At 42.3% G+C, this 9,629-nt stretch overlaps 1 protein-coding gene across 1 annotated transcript in view; it reads right to left on the reverse strand.

Annotated features, from left to right (window-relative positions):
- LOC124775076 overlaps positions 1–9,356 on the reverse strand; it is a 50,763-nt gene extending 41,407 nt beyond the window's left edge. Inside the window, exon 1 of the mRNA XM_047249880.1 lies at positions 9,240–9,356. The gene's annotated coding sequence lies outside the window, so the exon portion shown is untranslated. The remainder of the gene's footprint in view (positions 1–9,239) is intronic.
- Positions 9,357–9,629: the final 273 nt, after the last annotated feature.

Below are 9,629 nucleotides of genomic sequence, written 5' to 3' on the forward strand. Positions count from 1 at the left end.
CGATGTTCCTTACAGTAAATGCTCAACATGTCGGTCGTCATTCATCAACACAATACCTGTAGTCGAGGGACAATGTTGGGAACTGCACTGTACAGCATATCAGTAGGTATGGTGAGAAATTGCCGTCCCTAATAGCGTTGGACGATCGCGGTAAACTTGCGACTTCACAGAAGCCCTTAATAAAATCACACGGATTGAGAACTGCAGCCTGAGACGCCACGCATGACTTACGTGGTGGCTCAGCACACGATCCTCACCAATAGTTGTGTGCAAGAGAGCATTCACTTGTGTGGCAATATGGGGTGAAGAGCCATCCCGCATGAAAGTCGTACCTTCTGGCAAGTGTCTACCAGCCGCGCTAGGGATGATCTCTGTCTCTCTCACTACAGCTCATTCTATACACAAATCTCGTGTGGCGTCACTGGCCGGTTTCTGTATAGCGCCATCTGCTAGCCAGATTTTGTACTCTTTTGGTTTCAATATACCCGCAAGTCATTTCAGACACGTGTGTCAATTTTTACGTCTCTACCTACATTATTCCGTGAATTAGCGCATTTTCAAATGTTAACGGACTTTAACGTCACCCTCTTTATAAAGAATGTAGTCCTGTCGATTATCTTCCGTGATGACTTAACATGCTTTATTCAGGCCCATCCAGACTTTTTTCGTAATTGTTAACATGAGGCAGTGAATTTCCTGTTAATTATTGTCCCACGACGGTACTGTAGACCAAAGTTGATCCCGTGAAACAGTTTTCTCATGAAAATGTTAGTGAAGAAATTTATTTACTTACTGAAATTTTAAATTTCACTATCACAATTACCTTGTTTTCTAATACGTGCATGTGGCCGGTATAAACTGACGACCGGAATATTACCTTGCTAGAACTAGTAATAACAGCTTTGTGTAACCTAACTGAAACATTTCTTGCATTTTGTGTGTATTATTATGGTGTATTTCGAAGGTGAATTTCAGTCAGATTTCTTAAACAACTGATACACAATCACAGTCAAAATTTAGAAAATAAACAGCATGTGACATACTTGTGAGGTGCTGTTATATACTGAAAATGTGAACTCTATTACCTGTCGTTCAGTATGTTTTACACGAAAACCAAGATCCATTACCAAACGACTGCAGAGTATATCCGTACAACATCGACAAGTAGTGACACTCTTTACGGTCTAACTCTGCGGCTGATTAAGTGCGTTATACTAACCACAACATGTTGAGAGCTTTCTTATTTGAGTACGCTGAGGGAATTTGTTTTTAATTTCTTGCGGAAAGTTACGAGATCCGATATGACTTCCTAGGAGGTAAAGCGACCGGATTTACGTCTCGATAACGCACTGAATCACCAAAACTTTGCAGTTCTGAGAATCTTATGCACGAATGCGTGACACTTGCTTAAGCCGTTAAGGCGTCGCACAAACAAACTTCCTCGATGCCTTTCAACGAACTACACCTTCTCCTTGAAATGCAATATCTACACATGTAGCACGCTTACGGAGACCGACAACAGTTTACAGTTACGAGCATCTCACATTCTTGACACTTATTCAAGCTCCTAATCCTCTAAGCCGACATACAAATTCCCTCGAAATATTCGACGAAGTACACCGTCGTCATGCGCTGCTATCAGAAAGTAGCTAGACACGCAGCATTCCTTATGTTTCCAGAATTCAGCAACAGTTAGCAGTTCTGACAATCTGTCATACAGGACACTTCCTTAAGCCACCATGCCGTCAATATGGCACACAAACTAACTTCTCCGGTGCGTTTCGGCGAACCACGACCTTGAGATGACAATGTGGTGTGAGGTACCGATGACAGATGGTGTGTTCGGCACGCGTATCGAGAGAAAGACCACCTAAATTGTTGTCCTCCTAAATTGCCACCTAAATTGTTGGCTGTTGCGTTCGGAAGTTGCGCGCCAAAATGATAATATTCTGTTATTAATATCAAAAAGCTAAACAGCGTATTTACTTGCATTTCACAATAAAGCAAAATGGTTCAAATGGCTCTGAGCACTATGGGACCTGACACCTGAGGTCATCAGTCCCCTAGAACTTAGAACTACTTAAACCTAACTAACCTAAGGACAACACACACATCCATGCCCGAGGCAGGATTCGAACCTGCGACCGTAGCAGTGGCGCGGTTCCAGACTGTAGCGCGTAGAACCGCTCGGCCACTCCGGCCGGCATATTAAAGCCTCTCTCAATAACTTCCTATCATTCCATTATTTCACAAGTATTAATAACCAGCAGAATAATAAGCAGCTGGTAAACGTAAAGACAAACGAACCACTTCGAAGATCTTCGGATCGCGCCCAACTTTCATGGCGTGGGAGGTGTTTCGGCTGTCAAATAAGAGTTGGTTCGACAGTGTCGGAGGACAGACATGTTGTCTGCGGCGGTCGGTATCAGGTTGAGACTTAATTAGCAATGTATGGTTATTTGGACATGTAGTTGAGAACAGTGTCACAGTAATTGCGGAAATACGCAAATCAGTATTTTGTTAAAGAACGGAAATTATTTGTGACTCTAAAAAGTAGAAAGTAATTGTGCAGTTTTTCGTGTTCTGCTAATAAAAATCGAGTGGCATCCCGTATCAACAAAATAATTGAAAATATAATTATTCACATATCAGTTCCTCGCTAAGAGTTTCTTACAGCCTCAAGATAACTGATTCACGATCTACGTGCTGTTTTTCTGCACAGGGGACAACAGCTGTAGAAGGCGTGGGGTTGATGAACATTAATTAGAACTTACGCATTACAACCAGGGCGGTGGAAACAAATAGGCTCCTCGTGTAAATTGCAATCTTAGTACATATGAGATCAGTGACATGTCATCCGTGGCAACAGACAGGAGGCATGAAGGAGAGAAATTTTCGAGGGAAGGGGTTTATCATACACACGTATATACAGGGTGATCCATTGATCGTGACCGGGCCAAATATCTCACGAAATAAGCATCAAACGAAAAATCTACGAAGAACGAAACTTGTCTGGCTTGAAGGGGGAAACCAGATGGCGCTATGGTTGGCCCGCTAGATGGCGCTGCCATAGGTCAAATGGATATCAACAGCGTTTTTTTTTTAAATACGAACCCCCATTTTTTATTACATATTCGTGTAGTTCGTAAAGAAATATGAATGTTTTAATTGGACCACTTTTTTCGCTTTGTGATAGATGGCGCTGTAATAGTCACAAACATATGGCTCACAACAGTTGGTGACAGGGAGGTTTTTTAAATTAAAATACATAACGTAGGTACGTCTGAACATTTTATTTCGGTTGTTCCAATGTGATAAATGCACCATTGTGAACTTATTTCTGAGAACGCGTGTTGTTACAGCGTGATTAACTGTAAATACCACATTATTGAAATAAATGGTCAAAATGATATCCGTCAACCTCAATGAGTTTGGCAATACGTGTAACGACATTCCTCTCAACAGCGAGTAGTTCGCCTTCCGTAATGTTCCCACATGCATTGACAATGCGCTGACGCATGTTGTCAGGCGTTGTCGGTGGGTCACGATAGCAAATATCCTTAAACTTTCCCCACAGAAAGAAATCCGGGGACGTCAGGTCCGGCGAATGTGCGGGCCATGTTATGGTGCTTCGACGACCAATCCACCTGTCATGAAACATGCTATTCAATACCGCTACAACCACACGCGAACTATGTGCTGCACATCCATCATGTTGGATGTACATCGCCATCTTGTCATGCACTGAAACATCTTGTAGTAACATCGGTAGAACATTACTTAGGAAATCAGAATACATTGCACCATTTAGATTGCCATCGATTTTTAACTATCCTTCCTCCCATAATGCCGCACCATACATTAACCCGCCAAGGAAGCTGATGTTCCATTTGTCGCAGCCATCGTGGATTTTCCATTGCCCAGTAGTGCATATTATGCCGGTTTACGTTACCGCTGTTGGTGAATGACGCTTCGTCGCTAAATAGAACGCGTGCAACAAAATGTCATCATCCCGTAATTTCTCTTGTGCCCAGTGGCACAACTGTACACGACGTTAAAACTCGTCGCCATGCAATTCCTGGTGCGTAGAAATATGGTACGGGTGCAATCGATATTGATGTAGCATTCTCATCACCGACGTTTTTGAGATTCCCGATTCTCGCGCAATTTGTCTGCTACTGACAGCATCTAAAACACCTACTTGGGCATCATCACTTGTTGCAGGTCGTGGTTGACATTTCACATGTGGCTGGACACTTCCTGTTTCCTTAAATAACCTAACTATCCGACGAACGGTCCGGACACTTGGATGATATCGTCCAGGATACCGAGCAGCATACGTAGCACACGCCCGTTGGGCATTTTGTTCACAATACCCATACATCAACACGATGTCGATCTTTTCCCTAATTGGTAAACAGTCCATTTTAACACGGGTAATGTATCACGAAGCAAATACCGTCCGCACTGGCGGAATGTTACGTGATACCACGCACTTATCCGTTTGTAACTATTACAGCGCCATCTATCACAAAGCGATAAAGTGATAAAATTGGTCCAACTAAAACATTCATATTTCTTTACGTGCTACACGAATATGTAATAAAAAATGGGGGTTCCTATTTAGAAAAACGCAGTTGATACCCGTTTGATCTATGGCAGCGCCATCTAGCGAGCCAACCATAGCGCCATCTGGTTTCCCCCTTCAAACTAGATGAGTTTCGTTCTTTGTAGTTTTTTAGTTTGATGCTTATTTCGTGAGATATTTGTTCTGGGAACTTCGTTGTATGTTCTTAAGCTCAATTCTAATTCGCTTTTTAGTTTTTGTACTAGGTAAGGGAATCTAGTCTTTTACTATCCATGTAAACTGTGTACAAAACAGTCACATTACAATGAAGCTGTCGTCATGAAGGGTTTTATGAATGCAATCTTACAATAAAAGTGATTTTTTTTTCATCAGTCTTCTCACTGGTTTGATGCGGCCCGAAACGAATTCCTTTCCTGTGCCAAGGCACTTTCACTCCATTCCTCGGTTCTTCGTTGGATGTTTTCCAGTCTGTCTTCCTCTACAGATTTTACCCTCTACATCTCTCTCTAACACGACTGAAGTTATTCCCTGACGTATTCACACATCGTCTATCATCCTGACTCTTCTACTAGGTAGTGTTCCTCTACTCACCGATTCTGCTGAGAATCCACATAATTTTCGATGTCATACTACAGCACCGCATTTGAAACTCTTCAATACTGTTCGTTTCCGGTTTTCCCACCGTTCATGACTCGCTTCTATACCATTCTTTGCTTCAAACATACGTTGTCAGAAGCTTTCTCCTCAAATTAATGCTGATATTTTATACTGGCCAGGTATGTGCCCTTTACTCCTGATAGTCTGCATTTTAAGTCCTTGTTTCGTCCGTCATTTGTTATTTTGAGTCCAAGATGGTACAACCTCTTCGCTTCGCATATTTCGTGGTACTCAGTTTTGGTATTTAGTTTATCGCTGATCATTTCTCCTTTTTGTTTTTCTCCAGTTCACTGTCAATACATTGTGTGTGCTGAATAATCTGCCCATTCCAATCAGCAGCTTCTGCAATTCACCATTAAATTCTAACTGAGGATAGTACCCAGCATGAATTTTCTTCCCTCTCCTGAACTTTCATTTTCGACATTGCCTAGACTGAACAGCAACGGTGAAGGACTACATCTCTTTCTTATTCCATTTCCAGATCAGACATTTCCTCTACATTTCCCTCTTGTTTGTCTAAAGAATAAGTATGTACAGCATATTGTCAGTCACTGCCCTATCGTCAGGAGTATGATGCATATGGAGGAGCGAAATGGCTTTCCTAACAGCTTAACATACTGATGTGGATCCGTTAAGCTCGTAGATGCAAACCAACAGTGTCTCAGAGGGAGACTGGAGTGGCGGTGGTCGGATTTCATCCTTACTTCTCACCTACCCCTTTCGAACACTGATGAATCCAATACGCATAAATAAGGAAGTTCCCACATGCATATTCAGCGTGTTCTGAAGTGAAATTCCGTCACGAACACAGGAAGCCGTTGCGTTAAACTGAGATACAAAGAAGCGGAACTGAGTGCTCCAGTTAAACATCCTGCAAATTGTACTGTATATAAGTTGTTAACGTCCCGATCACTAAACTCTTAAGCAACACCCATTAAGTATAAGAACAAGAGTCATAACCCTTACAAAACGAAGCATGTATTCATAACTTTGAAAACCTTTTGTCAAACAATTATTTAAGGGAAATTTACTGTAACAAAGAGCACTTATGACAAGTTTTTTCGCTTCTCTGGTACAGCCATTCAATAAAATAGAAAGTTTATATGTCAATTTCAAAGCTCCAAAAAAACAAATACTCTCTCGAAAGATCATTAATTTCCTGAACACGGGTGCAAGAGTTATTTTAAATGCCACAATCGATTATTTCTGTTAGATTATTTACGTGTAATTAAATTTTAATTTTCTTAGCTGGGTTTGGGGTAAAACTCAATCCTCTAAAACAAACAGAACCTTGCGTTTCGTCATAAAATTTTACTTACCGCCTTTATACTGAACTACCATGACATACGCAAACAAACGTTTGACGGAATGGTCACACAGCATTCTCAGTATAATGAACTGAAGTGTTCCTGTAGAAGACACGTTGCACCCATAGACGGAGCCCGTTCGTTGTCAGTGCACTAAACGTCATTCAGAATGTCATCTTTCACGTTTTTCGATCGTTTCTATTGTAGTACTTCACATGTAAAGTTAAAATTGCAGCCATACTGTTTATCAACGGAAACCTCCCCTGTTCTACAAATCATGGTCGTCAGCTTACAGGTGGGTACTATACTTTTACCAGCACGTTGATAACTGTGCCGTAACCTTCTTTGTCTGGTTTCACCCGCAAACAGTTTATCCTCGACTGTACTGATCAGACTAACGGAATAAACTAAATACTGATAAAGAACCGGAAAATCGAGGCTTGTCAACAGCGACAGTATCGCAGTTAACGCGAAGAATGCTGGTTATACTGTTAACTTTCGTGGCATTAGTAAATAAGATTTAAGATTACAACATCATAAACACTTGCGTCAGACTACAGTCTTGAACCGCGCGACCTCTACGGTCGCAGGTTCGAATCCTGCCTCGGGCATGGATGTGTGTGATGTCCTTAGGTTAGTTAGGTTTAAGTAGTTCTAAGTTCTAGGGGACTGATGACCTCAGAAGTTAGGTCCCATAGTGCTCAGAGCCATTTTTTGAACTTGCGTCAGAGGCGTAAGTGACGGAACAGGAGTAGCTGTGTGTTTCCTGAGCATGTACTGCTCTACAGCTGGCAGTGATTACTGATAAATAAACTACGATCCCGTAAAGAGCTGGTACGATTTGTAGCTGGAGTAGTCTTTTCTTCGTAGTTACAACACAGCCCGTAATCCTCTGAGGCCAGACAGAAACAACTCCAACTTGCCTCGTGGAACTTTGCAACGGCCGTTTTTGTCTACAAATTGCGTCACTTAACTCATAATACGTGACATTAGTTGTAATCTAAAATTTTTCGCGGATGACGTTGTCGAGAGCAAACTGCGCGAAATTGCAACCTGGCCTTCAAAAGGCATGTATATGCTCTGGGTACTGCCACGTCTTTTAAGCGAAAGACTAAGGTTGTGCTCTTCTCCGAATATAGGAAGCAGAAAGCCCACAGCTACGCAACAAACTGAACGGAACTCTAACTTGGAATAAGAAAGAGGAAATAGTAACTAGATGAGGACTAAATTATTAATTTGTGTTGCAATACTGTTCGTAGTTTGTGTGATTACGTAACGAGTTCCAAATCTGTCCTTGCAAATACTAAAAATGCGCATTTATTCTACCGTAAGCGTTTCGTTTGATGGGTTACTTACATAGACTGCTGCCTGGATTGAAATATACAAACAATTTTGCTTTCCTTTAGATCTAGCATTAGATTAGAATTTTAAATCGTTCTGACTACAAAGCGTCGACAATGCTTTAAATAAATGAAAAGAGGCGCTTAAGGACGTATAATGATGCGTTATTTAATATATGCACAGGCAGTTTTGAAATATGTTACTAAAATAATGCATAAGTTCAGTTGTGAGTAAAGAAAATGATTTGGCAACGCGAACAGAATCCTAACAAAAGGATGTGAAAAGACTGGCTACAAACTGAAGATGTCGAACAGCCGCTTAGATGTGCTATTATGGCACTAGCGCAATGTTGGCCGGCACACACTCTAGAAGTGTATTTACAACAGTTGATATTGTGACCTTAAGTCACAAGACTGGTTCGACGCACCTCTCCATGCTAGTCTATCCTGAGCAAGTCTCTTCACCTCCGAGTAACTACTAAACCCTGTATCCTTCTGAACCTTTTACCCACTGCACTTCCTTCCAGTACTTAAGTGGTGATCCCTTGATGTCTCCGAGTGCACCCTATCAACCGATCCCTTCTTTTTGTCAAGTTGTGACAAAAATTTATTGCCTCCACACTTCTGTTCAGTACGTCCTCCGTAGTTACGTAATGTACCTGTCTAACCTTCAGCATTCTTCTGTAGCACGACATTTCAAAATCTTCTCGCCTAAACTGCTCGTCAGCAGAGTCGTAATCGTATCGTTTGTTTAGAATGCTTGTCGAATCGCGCAGGGTTTACAGAGATGTGTGGCATAGATGATGACTGCTTCTTTCAACATAATGTGATATTGCAAAAAAATTCTGTTTTCTGTATCTGCGTTTAATAGGTGAAAAAAAAAGGTTACAGCAAATAGCATTAGCAAATCTTCTAGAGCCTCAGGATCACACAAGAAAGGAGATAAGAGAAAATATTAGGTACAGTACTGCATTTATGACCGCAAGTAGCTTATCGTTTTTGCTTCAGATAACGGAGGGAAGGGATGGAAAGATCACCACTTCAATGTGATTTGTATGCGACAATAAATAGCAAATTAACCTCGAACGCTCTCGTCAACAGCAGTCGGAGAGAAAGCTCTTTCAGGCACATTTCAACGTGAATAACATGGCTACAGGTGTGCAATTTCAAACACTAAACGTCGAGATGGATGAAACGTCACTTTTGGCAAACTCATGAAAGTCAAAGATGTGTTGAGTGAATGCACATGGAAAACCCGTCCACAACAACTTTCAAAAGCCTCTTGATAACTAGCAGCAAAGCGGAAGGTAGGTACAACACTTTAGGAGATGGCGTGGACTAACTAACCAATAAGCTGCCGGTATCTGCCCGCAGGTTCTGGCGGCGCGGCGGCTGGCGGTGTGTGTGCAGACGCTGCTGAGTGCAGACTAAAGCTGACAGCAGCCGGCAGCGCGCCTTCGCCGTTCCACGGCCGGCATCTCGTGTGCCGCAGGCCGGGCAGAGGGGCGTCACGGACAACGCGTTGCGCAATCGTCAATTCCCAGAGAACTAGCAGGTCGAGGACGTGCGCACTACAAATGAACGTCCGCGAAAAGACGTCGCCCGTCCTCCGCTTCCTCTGTGGGTCTCCCGGAATGGTTCCCAGGGTGATATCGCTAACCATGCACCGCTTCACCAGCACTACCGCAATGTGGTAGGTTCCTTCCTTGCAAAAGCTTTGCTTCAGAGTAGCGTTCT

Source organism: Schistocerca piceifrons, chromosome 2 (assembly GCF_021461385.2).
Source record: "Schistocerca piceifrons isolate TAMUIC-IGC-003096 chromosome 2, iqSchPice1.1, whole genome shotgun sequence".
NCBI lineage: Eukaryota > Metazoa > Arthropoda > Insecta > Orthoptera > Acrididae > Schistocerca > Schistocerca piceifrons.